Genomic DNA, 24826 nt, shown 5'->3' with positions numbered 1-24826 from the left:
TCATTTCACTCAGGATGAGATTCTCTAGTTCCATCCATGTTGCTGCAAATGGCATGATGTCATTCTTTTTTATGGCTGAGTAGTATTCCATCGTGTATATATACCACCTCTTCCGAATCCAATCATCTATCGATGGACATTTGGGTTGTTTCCATGTCCTGGCTATTGTGAATAGTGCTGCAATGAACATGCGGGTGCATGTGTCTCTTTTAAGTAGGGTTTTGTCCGGATAGATGCCCGAGAGTGGGATTGTGGGGTCATATGGAAGTTCTGTGTATAGACTTCTAAGGTATGTCCATACTGTTCTCCATAGTGGCTGTACCAGTTGACATTCCCACCAACAGTGCAGGAGGGTTCCCTTTTCTCCACAGCCCCTCCAGCACTTGTTCTTTGTGGACTTCTTAATGATGGCCATTCTGACTGGTGTGAGGTGGTATCTCATGGTAGTTTTGATTTGCATTTCTCTTATAATCAGCGATGTTGAGCATTTTTTCATGTGTTTGCTGGCCATCTGTATATCTTCCTTGGAGAAATGTCTATTGAGGTCTTTTGCCCATTTTTCCATTGATTGATTGGTTTTTTTTTGCTGTTGGGTTGTATAAGTTGCTTATATATTCTAGAGATTAAGCCCTTGTCGGTTGCATCATTTGAAACTATTTTCTCCCAATCTGTAAGTTGTCTTTTTTAGAGACTATTCTAATTTCATTCTTTTGCATGGAGCTGTCCAGTTTTTCCAGCACCACTTATTGGAGAGTCTGTTCTTTCTCCATTGTATATTGTTGCCTCCCTGTCATAGATGAATTGACAGTAGATGCCTGGGTTTATTTCTAACCTTTCTATCCTGTTCCATTGATCTGTATTTCTGGTTTGGGTACCAGTACCGTACTGTTTTGATGCCTGAAGCTTTGTAGTATAGTCTGAAGTCAGGCGTCCTGATTCCTCCAGCTCCATTTTTCTTTTTTCTTCTTTTTTAAATGGCCACACCTGCAGCATATGTAAGTTCCCAGGCTAGGCATCGAATTGCAGCTGCACCTGCCCACCAACACCATAGCAACACTGGATGCGAGCCACCTCTGTGACCTACACTGCATCTTGCAGCAATGCTAGATTCTTAACCCACTGATCAAACCCGTATCGTCACAGAGACAACGTTGGGTCTGTGACCCTCTGAGCCACGACAGGACCTCCCCTCCAGCAACATTTTTTGTTCTAGTTCTGTGAAATATGCCGTTGGTAATTTGATAAGGACTGTATTGAATCTGTAGTTTGCCTTAGGTAGTCTAGTCTTTCGACAGTATTGATTCTTCCAACCCAAGAGCGTGGTATAGCTTCCATTTGTGTCATCTTTGATTTCTTTCTCCAGCATCTTAGAGTTTTCAGAGTACAGTCTTTTTCCTCTTTAGGTAGGCTTCTTCCCAGGCATTTGATTCTCTTGGAGGTGATGGTGAGTAGGATGGTTTCCTTCCTTTCTTTTTCTGATCTCTAGTTGTTAGTGGACAGGAATGCAGGAGGTTTCTATTTTAATTTCATATCCTTCAACTTTACCAAATTCATTGATGAGCTTTAGTAGTTTTCTGGTAGCATCTTTAGGATTTTCTATGTATAGTATCATGTCATCTGCAAACAGTGACAGTTTTACGTCTTTTCCAATTTGGATCCTTTTATTTCTTTTTCTTCTTTCACTGATGCAGCTAGGATTTCCAAAACTATGTTGAATAATAAGTGGTAAGAATGGACATCCTTGTCTTGTTCCGATCTTAGTGGAAATGCTTTCAGCTTTTCACCATTGAGAGTGATGACAGCTATGGGTTTGTCATATATGGCCTTTGTTATGTTGAGGTAGGTTCCCTCTATGCCCACTCTCTGGAGAGTTTTTATCATAAATGTTGAGTTTTGTCAGAAGCTTTTTCTGCGTCTGTCACGGTGACTGTATGGTTTTGATTCTTCGGTGTGTTGATGTGATTCTTCACTGATTGATTTGTGGATATTGATGAATCTTTGCATCCCTGGGACAAATCCCATTTGATCATGGGGTAGGGCCATTTTAATATATTGTCAGATTCGGTTTGCTGATATTTTCTTGAGGGTTTTGTATCTGTGTTCATCACTGATATGGGCCTGTAATTTTCTTTCTTTCTTTCTTTCTTTTTTTTTTTTTTGTAGTGTCTTTGTCTGGTTTCAGTATCAGGGTGATGGTGGCCTCGTAGAATGTGCATGGGAATGTTCCTTCCTCTGCAATTTTTTGAAGAGTTTCAGAAGGACAGATGTTAACTCTCCTCTAAAGTTTTGATAGCATTTGTGTGTGAAGCCATCTGGTCCTGGACTTTTGTTTTTTCCAAGTTTTAAAGTCACAGTTTAAATTTCAGTACTTGTAATTGGTCTCTTTTACTTTGTATTTCTTCTTGGAAGATTGTACCTTTCTAAGAATTGGTCCATTTTCTTCGGGTTGTCCATTTTATTGGCCTATCATTACATGTAGCAGTCTCTTATGATCATTTGTATTTTTGTAATGTCCACTGTAATTTATTTATTTTATTCTTTTATTGTTATTTCCCCCAACAGCATTTTTTTTCCCACTGTGCAGCATGGGGACCCAGTTACACATACATGTATACGTACTTTTTTCTCCCATTGTCCTGCTCCAAAGTAAGTAACTAGACAGTTCTCAGTGCTACACAGCAGGATCTCATTCTAAATCCATTCCAAAAGCAATAGTTTGCATCCGTTAACCCCAAGCTCCCAATCCCTCCCACTCCCTTCCTCTTTCCCCAGGCAGCCACAAGTCTATTCTCCAAGTCCATGATTTTCTTTTCTGTGGAGAGCTTCATTTGTGCTGTATATTAGATGCCAGTAATAAGTGATATCATATGGTATTTGTCTTTCTCTTTCTGACTTACTTCACTCAGTGTGAGAGTCTCTAGTTCTATCCATGTTGCTGCAAGTGGCATTATTTTGTTCTTTTTATGGCTGAGTAGTATTCCCTCGTGTATATATACCACATCTTCCTAATCCAGTCGTCTGTCGATGGACATTTGGGTTGTTTCCATGTCTTGGCTACTGTGACTAGTGCTGCAGTGAGCATGCGGGGGCATGTGTCTTTTTCAAGGAAAGTTTTTTCTGGACACATGCCCAAGAGTGGGACTGCTGGGTCAAATGGTAGTTCTATGTATAGATTTCTGAGGTACGTCCATACTGTTCTCCATAGTGGTTGTACCAGCTTCCATTCCCAGCAACAGTGCAGGAGGGTTCCCTTTTCTCCACACCCCCTCCAGCACTTGTTCTTTGTGGACTTATTAATGATGGTCATTCTGATTGGTGCAAGGTGGCACCTCATAGTAGCTTTGATTTGCATTTATCTTATATCAGAGATGTGGAGCATTTTTTTCATGTGCTTGTTGGCCATCTGTATATCTTCTTTGGAGAAATGTCTATTCAGGTCTTTTGCCCATTTTTCCACTGGGTTGTTGGTTTTTTTGCTGTTGAGTTGAATAAGTTGTTTGTATATTTTAGAGATTAAGCCCTCGTCCGTTGCATCATTTGAAACTATTTTCTCCCATTCTGTAAGTGGTCTTTTTAATTTCTTTTTGGTTTCCTTTGCTGTGCAAAAGCTTGTCCGTTTGATGAGGTCCCATTGGTTTATTGTTTTGCTTATTTCTGTTGCCTTGGGAGACTGACCTGAGGAAATATTTGAAAGGCTGATGTCCGAGAATGTTTTGCCTATGTTCTCTTCCAGGAGTTTGATGGTGTCTTGTCTTACATTTAAGTCTTTAAGCCATTTTGAGTTTATTTTTGCTCATGATATGAGGGTGTGTTATTTCTTTTTTGTTTCTAATTATATTGATGTGAGCTGTCTCCCTTGTTTTCTTGATGAGTTGGCTAAGGATTTATCAAAGGTGTTCATCTTTCCAAAGAACCAGATTTTGGTTTCATTGATCTCTTCTATTTTTTTTGTCTCTTATCTCATTTATTTCTGCTCTGATCTTTATGTTTTCTTTCCTTCTGCTAACTTGTTTGTTCTTCTTTCTCTAGTTGCTCTAGACTGATCTCTCTCTCTCTCTCTCTCTCTCTCTCTCTATATATATATATATATATATATATATGCAGAATTGTTTTAAGTGCTGGTCTCTTACTTGCAAACGCATTTTCAAAATTCTGCGTTCTTCTCTCCTCGCGATTGCTGGTTTTGATATCACATTTGTCTGAGGATGATTTTCCACTTTTATGTTTGGCTTTCCTGGTGAGCTTTTTGCACGTTTAATTTTGTTGTTTCTAGCTGTGGCCTTTTCTTTTCAACCTGCAGAAGCTCCTTTAGCGTTTGTTGGAAAGCTGGTTTGGTGCCACTGAATCCTCTTAGCTTTTGCTGGGCTGTGAGGCTTTTGGTTTCTCTGTCAATTCTGAGTGAGAGGCTTGCTGGGTAGGGTGTTCTTGGTTGAAGGCGTCTCCCTTTCATCACTTGATCTACGTGCCCCTCTCTTCTAGCTGGCAGAGTTTCTGCTAAAATATCATCTGCCAGCCTTAGGGGGTTCCCTCGTATGTTATGTGCTGCTGTCCTCTTGTTGCTTTTAATGTCTTTCTTTGTATTTAATTTTGGTCAGTTTGAGTAGTATGTGTCTCTGCGTGTTTCTTCTTGGTTTATCCTGTATGGGACTTTCTGCACTTTCTCCACCTGAGGGAGTGTTTCCTTTCCCACCTTAGGGAACATTTTGGCTGTAGGTCTCTTCAGGTATTTTCTCAGGCCCTTTCTGTCTCTCTTCTGGAACTGTTGGTACTTTCGCTGTTGTCCCAGGGGGTCTCTTAGATTGTCCTCACTTGGTTTCATTCTTTCCTTCCTTATTCTTTTCTGTGGCAGTGACTTCTACTGCTCTGTCTTCCACCTCCCCAGTTTGTTCTTCTGCCTCCGTTTTCCAGCTGTTGAGTCCTTCAGCGTTCTCTTCATTTCAGATGCTGTTTTGTCGACTTTCCTTTGCTTGCTCTTTGAGCCTTCCAGCTCGTTGTTAAACATTTCTTGTAACTTCTCGACCTGGGCATTCATTTTCTCCTGAGATCGTGGCTCATCCTTACTGTGACTACTCTGAATTCTTTTTTGGGTTGGTTACCTCACCTCTTCATTTAGCTGTTTTCGTGACTTTTTATCTCATTCCTTCATTGGAAACCTCTTTCTCCGTCATCTCCTTGTGTCTCTCTTTCTATGTTTTTTCATCTCTTTTCTGCAGGCTGTAGGGTTGTGGTTCGTCTTGCTTCTGGTGTCTGCCCTCTGCTGGGTCATGTTGCTTGAGGGCTTGTGAGGGTTTCCTGGTGGGAGGGAGTGGTGTCTTCCCACTGGTGGGTGCAGCTGGTGGTCAGGGCGTTGTCAAGGGGTGTGTGTAGAGGTGGTCGTGGGCTTCATGTGACTTCAGGCAGCCTGTGTGGGTCTGGTATTTTTTGGTCTGAAGGCTGTTTTTTTCTTGTTGCTGTTTTTTTTTTTTGTTTTTTGTTTTTTTTTTTTTGGCTTTTTAGGGCTGCACCCTCAGCATAAGGAACTTCCCAGGCTATGGGTTGAATCAGAGCTATAGCTGCTGGCCCATGCCACAGCCACTACAATGCGGGATCCAAGCCACGCTGCAACCTGCACCACTGCTGCCAACAATGCTGGATCCTTAACCCACTGGGTGAGGCCAGGGGGTTGAACCCACATCCTCATGGATACTAGTGGGATTCATTTCCATTGCACCACAAGGGGAACTCCCAAGGCTGTTTTTAGTTTTGAGGTCTGCTGGCTCTTTCCTCTGTGTGTGCTGGTTGTTATCCTCGGGGTAGGAGATGGGACATGATGTGGTGGCCAGAGCCCACACTGGCTGTTGAGCGGGGCCTCCTCTTTGCTCTGTGGTTGTCACTGCCCAGGGCAGGGTTTTCTCCCTAGTTGTTGCGGTAGGAGCCCCCAGATCTGTTTCTGAGCTGTGTTCCTGCTTTTTTTTTGGTCTTTTTAGGGCTGCTCCTGAAGCATATGGCAGTTCCCAGGCTAGGGGTCGAACTGGATCTACAGCTGCCAGCCTACACCACAGCCACAGCAATGCAGGATCCGAGCTACCTCTGTGACCTACAGCACAGCTCACGGCAGCAGTGGATCCTCAGCCCACTGAGCAAGGCCAGGGATCTAACCCACATCCTCCTGGATGCTAGTTGAGTTCATTACTGCATGAGTTCCCACAACAGGAACTCCTGAGCTGTGTTTCTGGCCTGTGGTGCAGGGAAGCAGCATTCTAGTAAGAGAGGAGCTGTGCACCTGTCAGTGTGCTCTGCCAGTCACCTTTCACCTGTTGTGCAGGCTCACAGGGCACACGGTTGTTGGCACCGATCTCGGCCCCACCTTCCCCATGAACATGTTGGCAACTGGCCCTGGTGTCTCTCAGGCATTGTTTTCACCAGTGCAGATGCACCGAGGTCGGGACCCAAGGCTGCACCAGTCACACATCTCAACCGACTGTGGGTATTACGGAGTCAGCTCAGATCCTGGCCAAGTCTAGTCCCCCTGCCTCCATGTACATGCCCACAAAGCCCACAGCTGCTCAAGCCAGACCCCTCTCAGCTGCGGGAGCACCCATTGTCCGTTCAGATGTTCCACCAGCACTGAATGTGTTAGGCTCGTGGTGGAGGTGTCAGTTCTCAGTTTGTGCAGCCGGGGCGAGGTTTCGGCTCTTCCTTCTTAGTCACGGGGGCCCCCAGGGCTCAGCTGTGGTTTCATCGCCACCTCTATATGTGAGCAACCCAGCAAACACTGCTCCTGGGGCAGCAGGTGTGTGGGGCGGGTGAGTGCTTTGGAGCTGCAGGTGCACAGGGGGTGGGGCCTTGAGTGCTTTGGAGCTGCAGGTGCACAGGGAGTGGGGCCTTGAGTGCTTTGGAGCTGCAGGTGCAGAGGGGTGGGGGTGGGGTGAATGCTTTGGATCAGCAGGTGCACAGGGGGTGGTTGGGGTGGGGTGAGTACTTTGGAACAGCAGGTGCATGGGGGTGGGTGGGGTGAATGCTTTGGATCAGCAGGTGCACAGGGGGTGGGGTGGGGTGAGTGCTTTGGAACAGCAGGTGCATGGGGGTGGGTGGGGGTGGGGTGAATGCTTTGGAGCAGCAAATGCATAGAGGGTGGGGGTGGGGTGAGTGCTTTGGAGGTGCAGGTGCACAGAAGGTGGGGTTGTGATTAGAGCACATGAGGTCTAGGATGGGGGCACAAGGGCCCTTTCCAGTGTGAGGGGTCTGGGCGGCCCTCAGGGATGCACTGGCCTATTCTGGGTGGGAGGGGCTGGGGCTGTGACAGGGGCACAGTCCAGCTCAGCCAGGAACCTCTCCCAGACCTCACTGAGTCAGGGACCTGTGCGGGGCAGAGGCTGCCATGGTGGCCCCACCCCTCCCACCCCCTGAACAAGGCTGCTTCGCCTCCATGGTGGCTGAATATTTCTTAGCCTCCTGCTCTGCCCTTCTGCTCCCCCAGGCTGTCTGCACAGTCAGCAGCCATCTAATCCCCAGGCCCGTTCCCCAAGCTCCTTGCTCCAGCACTCGGCCCCCACCTGTATCGGCAGTTGTGTGTCTCAGGCTGGGGCGCACAGGGGCTTCCACGTCCCTCTGTGCCTGTCTCACCCTGTCCTTCCTGCCACACACCAGTTTTTGTGCCTTCCTCCGAGCCTCTGCAGCTCCCTTCCTGTCCCGTGTCTCCACAGTGAGGGGTCTTCCCCAGGCGCAGCCCCCTCTCCTCTCCCTCAGCTCCCACGTGGGGAGCAGGTTCCAACCCCCTTCTGCCTCTTCCTGCTCTTTCGTCCTGCACAGTTACGTGGAGACTCCTCCTGTCCTAGCCGTGGTGAGTCCTGCAGTCGGGGTTCAGTCCATGACCTGTGAGGACTGTCCATTTGCAGACGGATCCTGATGGGTTTGTGGGAGGAGGTGGCCTCCTCTTCCGCCGTCTCCCTCTCTCCCTACATTGTGCTTTTTTTCCCGGTCCTCAGCCGATGGCGCAGGACCGTGACTGCCCTCAAAGGAGGAGAAGTAATGCGATCAGAATTTGGTGGACTGTGTGGAAATCAATCTTGGTGTAAGTGTACCAGGCTGTGGCTGATGCCCAGAGCGCTGAGCCCATGGATCTGGCACAGATGAGTCAACCCTAAAGTTTATCCTGGTTGCTCTTCCTCTAGATTTCATAAGACACATGAAAATTAATGCTGAGTTCCATGGCTCAGCGGTAACAAACCCAACTAGTATCCATGAGGATGCGAGTTCGATCCCAGGTCCTGCTCAGTGAATTAAGGATCCAGCGTTGCCATGAGCGCTGGTGTGGGTCACAGACACAGCTCTAATCTGGCATTCCTGTGGCTGTGGTGTAGACTGGAGCATGCAGCTCTGATTCAACCCCTAGCCTGGGAACTTCCAAATGCTCTGGTTGCGGCCCTAAAAAGATAAAAAGAAAATTAATGTAGGAGTTCCCTGTCATGGCTCAGTGGTTAGCAAATCCAACTAGGAACCATGAGTTTGCGGGTTCGATCCCTGGCCTTGCTCCGTGGGTTAAGGATCCGGTGTTGCAGTGAGTTGTGGTGTAGGTCACAGATGCAGCTCAGATCTGGAATTGCTGTGACTTGGCTGTGGTGTAGGCTGGCGGTTACAGCTCCGATTAGACCCCTAGCTTGGGACTCTCCATATGCTGCCGGAGCGGCCCTAGAAAAGGCAAAAGGAGAAAAAAAATTAATGTGTATTAGCTATTACTATAACTAAATTATACTAGCTACTATTTTATGGGAACTGTGTATATATATTTATATACTTATGAATATATTTAATATAATGTATATATATGACTTCTAAAACTAAGATTAAATATATGTGACTGCAGTATATCTGTATGACTCCAGCCCTTTCTCCAAAGCTGAGGTAGAATAAATCTTCCACCCAGTTTGGAGTATCCTATTACAGCAGACCCAGGAAACAAATACCCAACCTAACTATCTTAGCAGAAGGCAATATCCTGTACATATGAGGGTATGTACCTGCCTGATAGAATGTAAAAGAATTGATTTTAAAGTATACATATTGTAATAACTTTAAATGTAAGGAGAAACCGGTTATATGTATTACAGGTATACATAGTACTAAATTAGACACAAAATAATCCTTAGAATTCTTTAGAGGGTCTGTAAGTAGCTTTCTACTAACAGTCAAATAATTATTTAAAAGTTTTTATTAAATTTACCTAGATACGCAGAGAGATAAATACGTACACTTTTATTATAGGAATTATAACAAAGGATTAGTATGCTCACTTGTGTCTGTAAAGATGTGTTATAATCCAGCTTTATTACAGATGATAGAAAGTACGTGGTGATTAAAACGCTTGTGGTGAGAAATATGAAAAAAAGTCCAGATACAGATGTATCAGTGTTCACGGGAAGTAGTTTCAGCGGGAGGCTTAGGAGGCTGGGCGTGTTAGGGCAGGTGAGCTTGGCAGCGTTTCTGGTGGGGTCGGCCCGCCGGGATCTCACGGCTGGTGGGAAATTGTGCCCGGATTTCTGATGGCTCCAGAGCTGTTGCTGCTGCCGTGTGCCTTAACCACTGGGGGGCTGCGGAAAGGAGGAGGGACCCCTGCCTGGATCCAGCTGACTCACACCCAGAAGTCGGCGGCGTGATGCTCGGCGCCCAAAGCCAGCAGAGAAGCCGCCCTCCCCCGCAGCGGGCACGCTCCCTGCTGGCTCTGTGGGTTGCGTGCCCAGTCGCCAGAGTCCCTCTTAGAAAGCAGCGTGAGAGGACCCCTCCCGCAGCCCCCTTCCAGCCCTGAGTCGCTGGGCAAGGCGGGAATGACCAGGGTCGCGACAGGGATGAAACCCCGTGTGGGTCAAGTGTCCCCCGCGCACCAGCGGGCGCGTCCAACCCTCGCAGCACTGCGGCGGCAGGCACTTGGACTCGGTAAGTCATCAGGTCAAGGTCCCACCACGGGTCTGGGCATCTTCGCTTCACCTGGAAGACGCCAGATGTCTTCTGTGATCACCTGGGGAGCAGGGTTCCGGGAACCAAGGGTCCACACCCACCTGCCGCCAAGTCCAAGCCTTCGCTCGGCGGAATCCCCTTCCTTAGTCCTGAGGACCCGCGGACCTTCTTCCTGCTGTTCCCGAAGGGCGGTTCTTGTGGAGAAGGAATTCAGAAATGGGACGGAAATTGAGAAAGAAGAGTGAGGATTGACCGAAGTGAGAGAGACGCCTCTTAGAGAGAGGCGGGCAGAGGGCCAGCAGCGCCCTGCCTTGCTGGTTACAGCGGGCTTCCTGCCTGGGTGGAATATTCACCAGGAAGGGTGCGACCCTTAATTTTCATCCCGGCTCCACCTTCCCGAAGGGGGGAGGGATTTCTGCCCTTATTTAGCTGGGACGGGAAGTGTCGTGGCCTCGGTGCATGATGGGCATTTCTTACCTGCATAGCTACTTGTGTGACCTTTTTATTGTAACGGGGGCGTGATGAGCAGCGGGTCACCTTCAGACACTGGATGTCCCTTTTCTCCTCTGCCTCCAGGGCACCTGTCACACCAGCATGTGTGGATTCTGGTCAGTCTGGAGGTTCCGGCTTTTCTTTCTCTGCCCGCAGACCCTGCTGTTGGCATGATGTGTGGTTTCCCGCCATCTGGTCTGGGGACCCCCTTTCTCTGATCATCCCTAACTGTCTGCCTGCTGGAACACAGTCTTTCTCGGTTCCACTGCTTCATGTATTCGTTGGACAACGACTTATCGATCAGAGGGTCCTCGGAGACAGTCACCACGCTGCTTCCAGCCAACGAGCCAGGTCAGCTGCCAGCTCACTGTCCATCCGGGGGGAGCAGGACATGCTGAGGGATGATGCCTAGGTGAAAGGCACGGCGTGGTTTCACACCCCAGCAGAGCGTGATCTGAGCAAGAGTGAGGACAAGACAGGGTGACCAGAGGGGCCCGTGTGGCATCGTGGCCGGAGCGAGCTTCACTGGGGGGTGGTGTCTGCCACAGACCTGGAGGAGGTGACAGGAAGACAGGACAGCTGTGCCCCACCCGGGAGCAGACTGTGTGGACAGTGGAAGAGGGAGGGTCCAGCCTGGCCGGATGCGGCTGAGCAGCCATGCGTGCAGGAGGACGAGGGCAGAGACCCAGGGACGGGGCCCGTGTCACCTTATTTCGACTGTGCGGTTTATCACAGGTGAAGTGGGGGCTGATGGGGATTTTTCTCACATGGTCCTGATGCTGGCAGTGGTCCAGCCACGACCCTAGCAGTCCCCTGTCATTTCTGTGAACAGCGACCTGCCTTGCAGTGCAAGCCCTGTGTCTTTGTTGAAGGGCTACCCGGATCGGTGGACACACATTGTCCACTGGGGCCACAAGCTGGGAATTCGGGAACGTCACCTAACCCGCCAGTTACTAATGGACAGGGTGCATAAATACTCCAGCTCCCACACCGCTGAGCCAGGACATTCCCAGAGGGGGCTTCAGGCTGTTGCCCAGAGCGTCACCATGATACTCTATCCAGAACTGTGATGTAGCTGCTCCATAATTCTTACTAAGATCAGTCCCGGCAATGTAGCCGGCTCAGCAATTCCCCTCCCCCTTGACCAGTTCTCTCCTTGTGTCACTTCCCCGTCCCCCTCCTGGAGCCCCTGGTCCTCCCTGCATCCAACCCTCAACCCAGGCTCTGCTTGGGGAGGTGGCTGGGTGAGCCTGTGACCTGAGCATGAGCAGAATCCCTCCCATGGCTGCACTGAGGACAGACTGCAATGAGAGAGTGGGGCAGCTGGTCCAGGATGCTGTGGTTGTCCATCGGGGGAAGAGGGTGGCATCGAGGTACCAGCCTGGAGACAGAGGCGGCTGGTGACAGGCAGGCTTACGGGGATGTGCTGACCAGCTGATGGAATCCGTGTGGTTGTGGATGCAGTTCCATTCCTCACTGTTCTTCCTTCTCACTCCCTCACCTTGTGTCTCCAGCTCTCCCCACACCCGGCACCTCGACCTGGCTCATGTATAGAATGGAATACTACTCAGCCATAAAAAATGAGTGAGCTAATGCCTTTTGCAGCAGGATGGGTGGCCATGGAGATGATCCTGCTACGTGAAATTAGATGAAGACAAATACAACATGACCTCACTTCTGTGTGGAATCTAAAATAGGGCAGAGCTTGTCTACAGAACAGAAACAGACTCACAGACACAGAGAACACACTTGTGGTTGCCAAGGGGGAGGGAGTGGGATGGACGGAGAGTGTGGGGTTCGTAGATGCAAACCCTGACACTGAGAATGGATCAGCCATGAGGCTGTGCTGTGCAGCACAGGGAACCCTATCCAGTCTCTTGGGATAGACTAGGATGGAAGATAATGTAAGAAAAATATGTATATGTATGTATGACAGGGTTACCTTGCTGTGCAGCAGAAGTTGGCACAACATTGTAAGTCGACTGTACTTTAATAAAAAGAGAAACAGAACAGGAGGATTGAATGCGGCTCGAGGCTTTTGTGGAGCACCCTGCAGGTGTGTGGCTCGCGGCCAGGTGCCGCGGAGGCAGAATGAGGACTCCCCGCCGCAGGTGTGGTGGACACGTGGAGCAGGTCATCTGGATGCCGTGTAAAACTGCAGCAAGGCTGTCTGAGGGGGAGACAGCTTTGGGGCAAGAAGACTTGCTGGTCTTTCCTGAGTTGTGGGTTTTTTCACTGAAGTAGAGTTGAAGGACAATATTGTGCCAATGTCAGGTGTGTATCAAAGTGATTCGGCCATACACATATTTATGTTCTTTTTCAGATTTTTTCCATCCTGGGCTATTACAGGATACTGAGTAGAGTTCCCTGCGCTGTACAGTAGGCCCTCGTGGTTTATCTATTTTATGTGTAGTCGTGTGTCCATGTTATTCCTAAACTCCTAATTTTTCTCTCTCCCCCTCGGCAACCAGAGTCTGTTCTCCATGTCTGTGAGTCTGTTTCTGTTTCGTAGAAAAGTTCACTTGTGCCACGGTTTAGATTCCACATACAAGGGTTACTTATCTATTTTAGACGCAGTGCTGTGTGTCTGTTCATCGCAAACAGCCAGTTTATCCCTCCCTTGCTTTCCCCTTTAGGAACCGCAAGTCTCTTTTCTGTGGGTCTGTTTCCGTTTTGTAAATAAGCTCATCTGTGTTGTATTTTAAACTCTACCAGTGGGTGATATCATAGGATATGTGTCTTTCTGTGTTTGACTTCATTTAGTAAGATAGCTCTAGGTCCGTCCATGTTGGCATTATTTTCTTCTTTTTTTATGGCTAATAGTCCATTGGGTATTTGTACCACCTCTTTATCTGTTCATCTATCGATGGACATGTAGGTTGTTTCCAGGTCTTGGCTGTTATGCATAGAGCTGCTATAAACATAAGGGTGCGTGGATCTTTTCAAACTGTAGTTTTCTCTGGATATACCCCCCTGGAGGGGGATTTCTGGATCATAGGGCAGTTCTAGTTTTAGGTTTTTAAAGAGCCTCCACACATTCCTCCATCGTGGCTGCACCAAAATACATTCCCGCCAACAGTGCAGGAGGGTTCCCTTTTCTCCACACCCTCTCCAGCCTTTGTTACCTGTGGACTCAGTAACGATGGCCGTTCTGACTGGTGTGAGGCGGAACCTCACTGCAGGTTTGACCCGCATTTTTCTAATAATTACTAATGTCCAGCGTCATTTCACGGGCCTGTTGACCGTCTGTCTTTTGTCTTTGGAGTAATGTCTGTTTCAGCCTTCTCATTTTCTGATTGGGTTATTTGGATTTTTTAACATAAAGCTGTACGAGATGTTTGTATGTTTTGGAGATTAATCCCTTGCTGGTCGGTTTGTTTGCACCTATTTTCTCCCATTTTGTAAGTTGTCTTTTCTTTTAGTGTATGGTTTCCTTTGCTATAAAAAATAACTTACAGGTTTGATTGGGTCCCATTTCTTTATTTTTGCTTTTATTTCTTTTGCCTTGGGAGACTGGCCTAAGAAAACTTGGCTACAATTTATGTCAGAATATGTTTTGCTTAGGTTCTCTTCTATGGCTTTATGGTGTCATGTCTTATATTTAAGGTTTTAAGCCGTCTTGAGTTTATTTTTGTGGTGTGAGGGGGTGTTCTGACTTCATTAATGTACCTGCTGAGTAGTGCTGTGGACTGTCCGTCTTTATGTAAAATCAGTGTGTATATACTTTATCTCTCTCGATATACATTATATGTGCATACATATATACACGTATATACATATACACGTGTGTACACATGTCTGTATATACACACACACATATGTATGAACATAAACACATAAATAATGAATAGTTCCAGGTAATTCACTGAAGTAGCGTGTTTTGCAATGTGAGCCTCCAAGAAAATAAAGACATTCATCAGAAGTGGATCACCCATACAATTGCCATGTGTACAACATATAATTTTCAAGGGACTATTTAATTTAGCTCATGTGTCCCTTGTGACAGTCCTAAGGCAGGTCACATCGTCACCATCAACACTCTTCCAGGAGTTCCCGTGGCGGCTCAGCAGTAATGAACCCGACTAGTGTCCATGAGGACTCAGGTTCGACCCCTGGCCTCATTCAGTGGGTTAAGGATCTGGCGTTGCCATGAGCTGTGATGTAGGTCCTAGACACAGCTCAGATCTGGCACAGCTGTGGCTGTGGAGCAGACCGGCAGCTGCAGCTCCAATTCACCCTCTAGCTTGGGAACTTCCATATGTTGCACATGAGGCCCTAAAAGGACAATGAAAACAACAAAAAAACCAAAAACATATTCTTCGCCTTCATCTTCATCACTGGCATCCTCATCACAAACCACCATCATCATCAGGACTTCATCCTCATCGTCCTCAATGTCATTGTCACCATCATGTCCTCCCCCACTGTCACCATCACCTCCTCCCCTCCCCCACTGTCACCATCACGTCCTCCCCCACTGTCACCATCACATCCTCCCCCACTGTCACCATCACATCCTCCCCCACTGTCATGATCACATCCTCCCCCACTGTCACCATCACATCCTCCCCCACTGTCACCATAACCTCCTCCCCCACTGTCACCATCACCTCCTCCCCCACTGTCACCATCACCTCCTCCCCCACTGTCACCATCACGTCCTCCCCCACTGTCACCATCACGTCCTCCCCCACTTTCGTCATCACGTCCTCCCCCACTGTCACCATCACATCCTCCCCCACTGTCGTCATCACATCCTCCCCCACTGTCACCATCCCGTCCTCCCCCACTGTCACCATCCCGTCCTCCCCCACTGACACCATCACGTCCTCCCCCACTGTCACCATCACATCCTCCCCCACTGTCACCATCACATCCTCCCCCACTGTCACCATCACGTCCTCCCCCACTGTCACCATCACATCCTCCCCCACTGTCACCATCACGTCCTCCCCCACTGTCATCATCACATCCTCCCCCACTGTCACCATCACGTCCTCCCCCACTGTCATCATCACATCCTCCCCCACTGTCACCATCACGTCCTCCCCCACTGTCACCATCACGTCCTCCCCACTGTCACCATCACATCCTCCCCCACTGTCACCATCACGTCCTCCCCCACTGTCACCATCACATCCTCCCCCACTGTCACCATCACGTCCTCCCCCACTGTCACCATCACATCCTCCCCCACTGTCGTCATCACATCCTCCCCCACTGTCGTCATCACATCCTCCCCCGTCGTCATCATCACGTCCTCCCCTACTGTCATCATCACCTCCTCCCCCACTGTCACCATCACCTCCTCCCCCACTGTCACCATCACGTCCTCCCCCACTGTCACCATCACGTCCTCCCCCACTGTCACCATCACGTCCTCCCCACTGTCACCATCATGTCCTCCCCCACTGTCACCACCACCGCCGTCCCCGTCATCACCGTCATCTTCCATCACAGCGTCATGATCAGGCCCCTCAGCACCATCATTACCACCTGCTCCCATCACCACAGTCTCCGGAATCACCATCACCGTCATCGCTGTCTTCAAGTTGAGCCTCAGCCAAGGTCACAGAGCTATTAATGGATGACACAGTCACTCAAACCCAGTACCTCCCCTCTCTGCCCATGACCTTCCCATGTGCCAGAAACGTTCCTTCAAAGGCAGACACGCTCTGCCCTCGGCTCCCGTCCTCTTCTCCTCTTTCTGCCTGCCCCCTGATGTGGGGAGCCGTCCTTCTGGTCCATGAGGACAGGTCTCATAACTGGGGGTGGGAGATGCAGGGTCCTGGTTCTTAGGATTGACACCAGCGTCAGACTGCATCCCTCGGGGTCCCCTTTCATGAGAGACGCTGGCACGTGCATCGCTCTTGATCAGGATTGTTTTAGGGTTTCTGTTCCTGCCAGCCCTGATCCTGATGCCGCTTGCAAGCTGCACAGACCCAGCCCACGGCCGCCTCCTCCCCATCCCTGTACACATGCCAGACCCTGCATCCTAACTGCCCTGAAGGCGGCTCGGCCATTTCCATAATCTGATTTGCTTTTAATCTAGGTTGGAAGGGATCAAAGCAGTGGCCTTGAAGGGCAGACCTGGACGGTGGCCATCCAGGCCCCCAGGTGGAAACCCTGGGGATTAAGCATCTGTATCGAAGGTGCTGGCTTATTGTGAGGGATGCCCGAGAAAGCTTTTGAAGAGTATTGCAAAAATCCAATTAATGCTAAAGTGCCCATTTTTCCAGCACTGGCCCCGCATCGAGCCAGCAAACTAAGGAGGTCTTTGGCCGCTGGCCCTCTTTATCCCTCACCCCAGGTTGACCATCACGATACATGAGAGAAAAGCTTCCAGCCCACCTCCCGGAAAGCCCCCTGGGACAGTGACCGTGAAGCCATTGTCAGAGTCTAGCTGGACGTGGGAGGGGTCAGCCCAATACCACCAGGCTTCACTGCCCCTCTGAGATGGTGTGGTCCTTGCAGGGGCCTGCCGGATGCAGATCTGGGAGAACCCCTAATCCTGGAAGACGTTCATTTCAGGGTGTTTTGCTGGCACCGTGAGATGCCAGTGGTGAGAGGCAGTAAGTTTTGCGGCTATGTGGCCCCTCGTGTCACAGGGAGGGGATCTTTTTTCCTTTCTTTTTCCTTTTCAGGACTGCACCTGAGGCTCATGGAAGTTCACAGGCTAGGGATCGAAGCAGAGCTGCAGCTGTAGCAAGGCTGGACCCTTAACCAGGGGTGGAACCTGCATCCTCACAGACACTATGTCAGGTTCTTAATCTGCTGAGCCACAGCATGAACGCCGAGGGGGCCCTTTTTCTTGAACTAGAGTTGAATTACAGAATTGCCTTAGCTTCAGGTGTGCAGAGCAGTGGCTCTGTTAATTTTTGCAGATTATTTTCCATCATAGTTTATTAATAATGTATCAAATATACATACATAGTTTATTAATAAAGTATTGAATATATATACATCTGTATTCTTTTTCAGATTATGTTCCATGATAGGCTGTTCGAAATATCAAATAGAGTCTCCTGTGCTCTACAGGAAATCCCTGTTGCCTGTCTGTCTATGGATAGTGGTGAGTATCTATTAATCCTATTTTATCCCTCCCCGCCTCGGTAACCCCAGGTCTGTTCTCTCTGTCTGTGAGTCGGTTTGTTTTGTGTATAGACTCCTTTGTCTTATTTTTGAGATTCCACACATAAGTGATATCATGTATTTGTCCTTATCCGACTGGATTTAGTTGAATAATCCCTTGATCCACCCATGTCTTGCAAAAGCCATTGTTTCATTCCTTTTTATGGCTAAGCAGTAATCCATTGTGTGTGTGTGTGTCTATCTATACCACATTCTTTAAAATGTGCTATTATAGTTGACTTAGAGTGTTGTGTCCATTTCTGCTGTACAGCAAAGCAACCAACTCATACATGTATATACACATTCCCTTTCTCATATTCTCTTCCATCCTGGTCTGTCCCTGGATAGAGTTCCCTGTGCTGCACAGCAGGACCTCATGGCTGATCCATTCTCAATGTCCTAGTTTGCATCTACAAACCCCACACTCCCTGTCCAGCCCACTCCCTGCCCCTCCCCCTTGACAACCACAAGTCTGGTCTCTGTGGGAGTCGGTTTGTGTTCTGTAGGCAGGTTCATTTGTGCCATATTTCAGATTCCACCTAGAATTGATCTCATGTGGTGTTTGTCGTCTTCTGTCTGACTGACTTTTCTTAGAATCTCTAGGTCCATCCATGTTGCTGCAAATGGCACGATTTCCTTCTCTTTATGGGGGAGTAGTATTCCATTGTGAGTATGGACCACATCTTCCTAATCCGTTCCTCCTTCGATGGACATCTAGGTTGCTGCCATGTCTTGGTTATTATAAACGGGGCTGCTGTGAACATCGGGGTGCATGGATCTTTTCTAAGTAAGGTTTTCATTTTCTCTGGATAGATGTCCAGGAGTGGGCTTGCTGGGTCATAGGAAAGCTCAAGTTTACATTAGTAAAGGATCCTCCATACTGTTCTCCATACTGGCTGCACAACTGACCGCCACCCCGCCCCAGCAGTGTAGGAGGCTCCCCTTTCCCCGCACTGAGAGAGGGGCCTTCTCCATCACCACTGAGCCTTTCTGCAGGCTGCTGGGGCCCACAGTGCCTCTCCGAAAAGCTGAGGAAGAGCAGTGAGACTCTCCGTGGTCCAGTGGTTATGCAGAAGCCGTGGGAGGTGCGGGAAGACAGCTCTGCAAGTGACATTCTTGGGGGGCCAGGAGGGTGCGTCAGAAAGCGTGGGGAGCTGCTGGGGGCTGGCGTGTGACAGTGCTGTGAGCAGGCCAGGCTCAGGATTTAGCAGAAAGACACATCTGGGATTTTCATGCCAAACATCCACATGAGCCTTGCAAAGAGCAAGGATTTCATCTGGTCCAAAGACAATGGGATTAAGGATTAAAGGAAGAGCATTGCAGAAAATGCTAGTGAGCAAAATCCCAGAATGCAGAGCACAGTCCTTTTAAAAAGCAGTTTTACTGGCGTGTAATGAGGGGAGTGTGTGTGTGTCCATGTGTCAGGGGTTTATGGTGGGACGAGAGACAGAGGCAGAGAAATCTCGGGGCTGGACGGGGCGTGATCTGCGGGAAGGACACAGGTGCTTTCATTCTAAGTGAAACGTATGCAATTCATAAAATAGCATCTTATCAATATCTCTGTGCTCTGTCATCAATCCGTATGATTCTCCTTTGGGTCCAGGGGTCTCAGCTTATTACAATAAGCTTTATAATCATTTTTATTAATTTATTTTTTTGCTCGCACCTGAGGCATGTGGAAGTTCCCTCGCCAGGCATGGAAGCCTCGTCCCAACAGTGACCTGAGCCGCTGCAGTGACAATGCCAGATCTGTAACCTCTAGGCTGCCAGGGGACTCCAGCTTTATGATATGAGGACACGCAGACATGGGTGTTGGTGAGCGGAGGCGGCTGAAACAGAACTCCCAAGCCTGGGCGGCTCCAACTGTGGAAATTTCTATCCCACTCTCCTGGAGGCTGGGAGTCCATGTTCACAGCGGGGGGAGATTGCGTTCCTGGTGAGGCTCTCTTGTTGGCATGCAGCTGCCCCCTTCTCCCTGTGTCCAGGGCGGGGTCAGGGGAGAGAGAGGTGGTGTTTCCTCTTCCTAATTGCATCAGATCAGAGCTTCCTGCTTATAACCTCATTGCACACTAATTGCTTCTCTGCCACCAAAACAGCTCCTCAGGGGGTTAGGGCTTCAGCATATGAATTGAGGGGACAAATCCCTGGGGACTGGCCTTGAGATAAACCCTCAGGAATGTCGGGGCCCAGCGGGGTGCCTCTGCTCCCTCTTCTCATTGTAGTTTCAAAGGGGAACTGAGAACCCGAGAGGGGCACATGCCACCTGCCTCTAAAGGGACTGAGCCCTGAGCCACTGCAGCTGCCCATCCCCCAACACTCCCTGAAAGGGGCTCGGGGTGGAGACCAGGAGTGAGGACTCTGAGCTCTGGGAAAACTGGAAGAAGAGGCTTCAGAGAGTCAGATATTACTAGGAGAAGACTTTATGTGCCCCATTCTTGCATCTCTTCCTATCTCAAAAAACACTAAACTCCTTCGTGGTGATGTCTGCTCCTTGGGACTGGTCGTGACCTTCAGGAGATCAGCCACAAACTTCTGTAGAATGTGTGTGTGCTGCAGGCCCCTCCCCCTCCGCTTGATCACATCCTGCTGTTCCCCCTTTTCCTCCCTGGGTGGTATTTCCGCAGGTCTGTAGCTAAGGATGAAGAATGTCAGGGTCATCTGGGAATCAGTCACCTCCAGGGGTGAGAGCAGGTGAGTCCTGCAGGCTGTGCACACTCAGGATCCTGCCCTGAGAGCAGAGGTGCACATCAAAGGAAGGAAGCTGAGGGTGGGTTCAGTTCAAAAATACTGGGAAATATATACCCCACCAGTGGAGACACTGGGACTCGACTACAAGCTGTTGCATTTGGCTCAGTTGAAAGAAACAGGGGTCTGGACTGAGTGTTCAGGTAAGAGGCTGACCTGATGCTTTTCCTCAGTTCAGCTGCCTTCATGGACGTTGTCAGGATAAAGGTGAAGGCTTATTTGAGAGCCTTTGCTCCCAAGAAAAGGGAGGAGACTCACTGGGCTGGCTCTGGTTTTCTCAGGTGCTTGAGAAATTTAACGGGGTGGTGGAAGTGTCCTCAGGCCCTGCAGTGGCCCCACAGGGAAAGCCACTCCTTCATTCAAACCTGCTCAGAGGAGGACTCAATAAGAAATGGCCATGTGGCCCATCTGAGCACCCGTGGGGGTGTCCTAGGTGCCACTGGGAGACCCAAGACACGTAAGAGGGGCCTAAAACAACCCTGGGCAAAGCCTAGAGGAGTTAGGCTCTCAAGCAGCCCTGGCCCACCACACAAGGGCCCCAGTAGATTTTATCCCTGACAGATTCAAATTCAAACAAAATAAGAGGGGCAGGTGTCAGAAAACCAGCCTCCAACAAACACCTCAGGCAGGTTTACAAGTACATAGTTTATTGGGTAATAAAGAAAAAGAATTGCCCTGAAAATAGCTACAATGAGCTCTTTTATTAGCTATGCAGGTATTGAAATACATTTTTAAAAAATCCTTTCAAAATTTTGCCCTGGGGGGACAAATCTCACTAGGAGAAGGTGCTTCCTCTCCTGGAGCCTTGAGACCAGGCTCCCAGGACACTTATCTCACCCAGACCTTCTCTAACTATTGAGGCGGAAGGGACAACATGGGAAAGAAATGTTTAAAACTTATTCCGACTGTTATTTTAAATGAGTGAGTTTTTACTTGTGACATCTAACTCGTGACTCAGCTTGGAAAATGAATTTATGAGATCTCTGGTTATGTCTCTCTGTTTGTATGTGCATTTATATGTCTTTATTTAGTGGTATTATCGAAAATAATTTGTAAGGGAGCTCTACGTAATTGGCTTAAAGGAAATTGAGCACTTATGGAAATGCTCTACAAAAGGTAACGGGCCAGGATTAATTTTAGATTATTGGGAACTGGGAACCATTCCATGTTGAGTTCATATCTGATATGAACATTGAAGTCCATTGATACAAGTAATAGACATGTCTTCAGAGTCATCAACATTAAGTAGAACACCTTTATTGTACCTGGGATAAGAGACGTCTAATAAGATCTTGTTACATCTGTTGCAAAATTATTCGCAAGAAAAAATAACTTGGTACCATGAGATGTTTATAAGGCAATTAAATGCACGTGAGATAAGAGCTTTTGGATAAACGTTCAGAAATAGTTATCTTAAAAATGTCTACTTAAGAATGCACTCTCCAGATATTGGTACTGTGCAAATTAGAATTGTGCTTGATTGTTAAATGATCAAATTTTTTGAGGAGCTAGGTCGTTCCCAAATAACTAAGAAACTGAGACATTAATTACTGCACAGAGACACTAAAGGCACAAAGGATGGTTCTGAGCCACCCTGAGGTGTTCTCCCCGACACAAGCAAACACACAAAACGCATGTTTTTTGAAATTATGAAAGACTTGTCCATGGTTACTTTAGGGAACTGGGAACTATTGCAGGATATGTGTTTTCAGGAAAGAAGGAATGAGGAATGGAGTTCTCGTTCCTCAAGGGAAAAGAAGAGGAAGTCTGTCTGTTGCTTGTTGTTTGGAATGGAAACCAGGGGACAAACCAATGGATACAGAAACTGCTGGGAGGTTTGTGGGAAGTGGACACGGAGGGAAGGGTTGCAGTGTCAGAACCATGCTTAGAGGGAGCTGAACTGAGTGAATCGATTTTATAATAAGCAGGTGCAAAACTTGACCTTGGCTTCCTTTGCTGAGAGAACAAAGTTTCCTTGGAATGCTACTTTGATAACAGATTATATAACAGAACGTTCTTTTAAGTGATCTGCTGTGTTTGCTTTTGCAATCGCTTGTAACGTTGGTTAAGGAAAAAGGATTCTCCACAGCAACCTATGATTCTATCTGACCAAATTAAAAGAAAAAAAGCTGATATTCTTGATAAACTTCCAATCCAATTCTAATTAAAGTTCTTTTAACTCAGCTAACTTTGGAATGCTTCACAGGACCCCTGAGGCATCCCAAAAGGAAAAACAATGTTAAATTAACTAGAATTATTTGGTATGTTAAAATACATGGGGAGCCTTATCAAATGGGTGATAAACCTCAGATTATACAGTTGAATTGATGTGTTTGAGATAAATATTCTAGAACTGACAGTTTCTGAAACTTGGCTATGTACTGGTACTGTGTTATAATAATCTTTTTCTAGTTATTTCAAAACGTTCCATGTCACAACAGTAACCACATTTTCTAGTTCATTTGCACTGTAATCAGATTTAAATGTGCCTTAAGTCTTTTGTCATTGTAACAGTTAATGACTTTGATGCCTCTGCAAAAATGCTTCCTCTTCAAGAAGAGCTATAGGAAGGACTTTTTATTAAAGAAATACAAGTTTCTGACTTCCAGACCTTAATGATGAGCTTGGTAAGAAATGAAAGAATTCTACAAGGAAAGGTGATGGTTTCATAAACAGTTAAACAAAAAGGATTGGTTACATTGAGCTGTGTGAACTGGGGCATATGGTTATAATTTTATGGTTTCTCTTTGAAACAGGACTGGCTTTTCATCTGTGCTTTCCAGGTATAAAGATTCTCCCCATCGAGCGGTTTGGTAAATTATCCCTTTGGAAGCAGGATTGAAACATTTCTCTCCTCTCTCTGCCTGATCCCTTCGGAGAGTGGAAACTCTCAGGTTCCCAGCAGCTTTATCGGATCAGTTAGGAGGGCCTCCTGGTGTGTAGCCTGCAGAAACTGCAAGGTATTTGGGTTTTTGAAAAGCGAGGAATTGACCTAGATCTTGAAGAGAAAATGTCTGACAAGCCCTAGGCGTGATGTTCCTAGCCCTGAGCTGCCTTGTAATCCCTTAGCCTGAGATTCCTTGTAAAAGTTCTAGCAAAGCCAATTTTTTGAAAACCCTGTATGATCAATTATATTTCCATAAATAAATCATCCGGCCGAGGTTGTTGACACCAGACTTGATCGGCAGATGAATCAGTCTTGGTTTGGCTATATTTGATAAAAACAAGAGTAATTTTAGAGAGAAAGAGATGTTTCAATGGACATGTGCTAAATCTGTTCATCGAATTCTTTTCATTGCAGCCGGTATGACGAAGACTTACTTCCTAGATTGTTCTTTGCTGTCTGTTCTATCGCTGCAAAGCTGAACTGAGCTTCTGAAGGAACATTCTGAAGCTTGTTTCTAAAGTGTGTCTCAGTGACCTGTTCTTGGATGAAGATCAGACGCCCTGGAATCTGCGACAAGGGGACCATGCAAACTGAAAGGACTGGAAAATCAAGGATTATTTCCAAGCCGAAAGGAAGGCCCTCACCAGGTACACGGAACGACCTCATGGGCAGCAAGCAAAATAAAGGGAATGGACTCTTGGATTCCTGTTTCCCCCCTTACGACAAAGGCCCCTGCCCTGGACTGGACTGCTGGACCTCAAAGTCACCCCTGGACTGGACTGGACTCCTGGACCTCAAAATCATCTTAAAACAATATTCACATGGAGGAGAAGACACACAGGGATGAGAAGACGCCAACCTCGGAGGTAGACAGCTGACCCCAGATGCTGGACCTGATGCCTTTCGTGATGCAGTGACTCCTTAGACGTTTCCACATGGATCCAGTGTTCTTCCCTCAGAAGAATGATCCTGTGGTCATTTTAAAAATCAGTGCACGTGTTGGGTGTGTGACCAGTGACCTGTGTTCAGGACTTCCGGGTTACCTGGGTGGGCTTCTCCCCTGCAGGGTTCCGATGGGATGGCCCTTAGGAAGTTATTTTAGAAGAAAGAGTTCCGTCCTGTACAGGCCACGATTGATACTACTGGATGAGATTTTTCTCACTTGGCCAACTAATGTTCACCTGCTCTGACTCTGAACATAAATAGGAATTTTCCTTCGGGGTCACTCAAACGCAGTAGAATGAGCTGAGTCTCCATCAAAACCTGTAACTCCTGCTTATTAAAAGGGACCTTCCCACAATTATGGGATGGACTTATATAGTTAGCACTAGGCTATGGCTGTTTCAGTTTAAAGTCCCCTATGTTGGGAATCATTAAATTACACTAAACGTGATCAGCATAACCTCCTAACATTAGGAAATATGGCTGGGTGCCTTACAAACAAAGCCTATGTATTATTCCCTTTATAAACTAAACAGTGGCTGGTATGGAACAGACTGGGTCCGGCGACCAGAGAGTCACTGGCTGGCACCTAGTGGAACTCAGTGGATTCGTGGTACCCATCTACGGCTTTGGGGTTCCAGCAGGATGGAGAGGAAGATGTACTCTAGGATTCCCTAGGACTTAAGTCCACATTCG

General features: G+C 47.8%; 1 protein-coding gene across 6 annotated transcripts in view; it reads left to right on the top strand.

Annotated features, from left to right (window-relative positions):
* The window catches only part of LOC110255319 (polyprenol dehydrogenase), a 339610-nt gene that overhangs the window by 305321 nt on the left and 9463 nt on the right, over positions 1-24826 (top strand). For 2 of the 6 annotated variants that reach the window (XR_014834922.1, XR_014834915.1), the window contains 2 exons: positions 10582-10776; positions 17407-22057. The gene's annotated coding sequence lies outside the window, so the exon portion shown is untranslated. Of the gene's footprint in view, positions 1-10509; positions 10777-11939; positions 12269-12786; positions 14737-17406; positions 22058-23084; positions 23262-23602; positions 24055-24826 lie in introns of those variants that run through there. The other 4 variants (XR_014834927.1, XR_014834917.1, XR_014834908.1 and 1 more) reach the window with 3 other exon arrangements.

The sequence above is a fragment of the Sus scrofa genome, chromosome X, assembly GCF_054392235.1.
Source record: "Sus scrofa isolate SSC_HxYL_T2T_F1_AM1 chromosome X, Sscrofa_HxYL_maternal_Yorkshire_Landrace_v2.0, whole genome shotgun sequence".
Lineage (NCBI taxonomy): Eukaryota > Metazoa > Chordata > Mammalia > Artiodactyla > Suidae > Sus > Sus scrofa.
The sequence above is the reverse complement of the archived record's forward strand: the minus strand, read 5'-3'. Positions and strand labels throughout refer to the sequence as shown.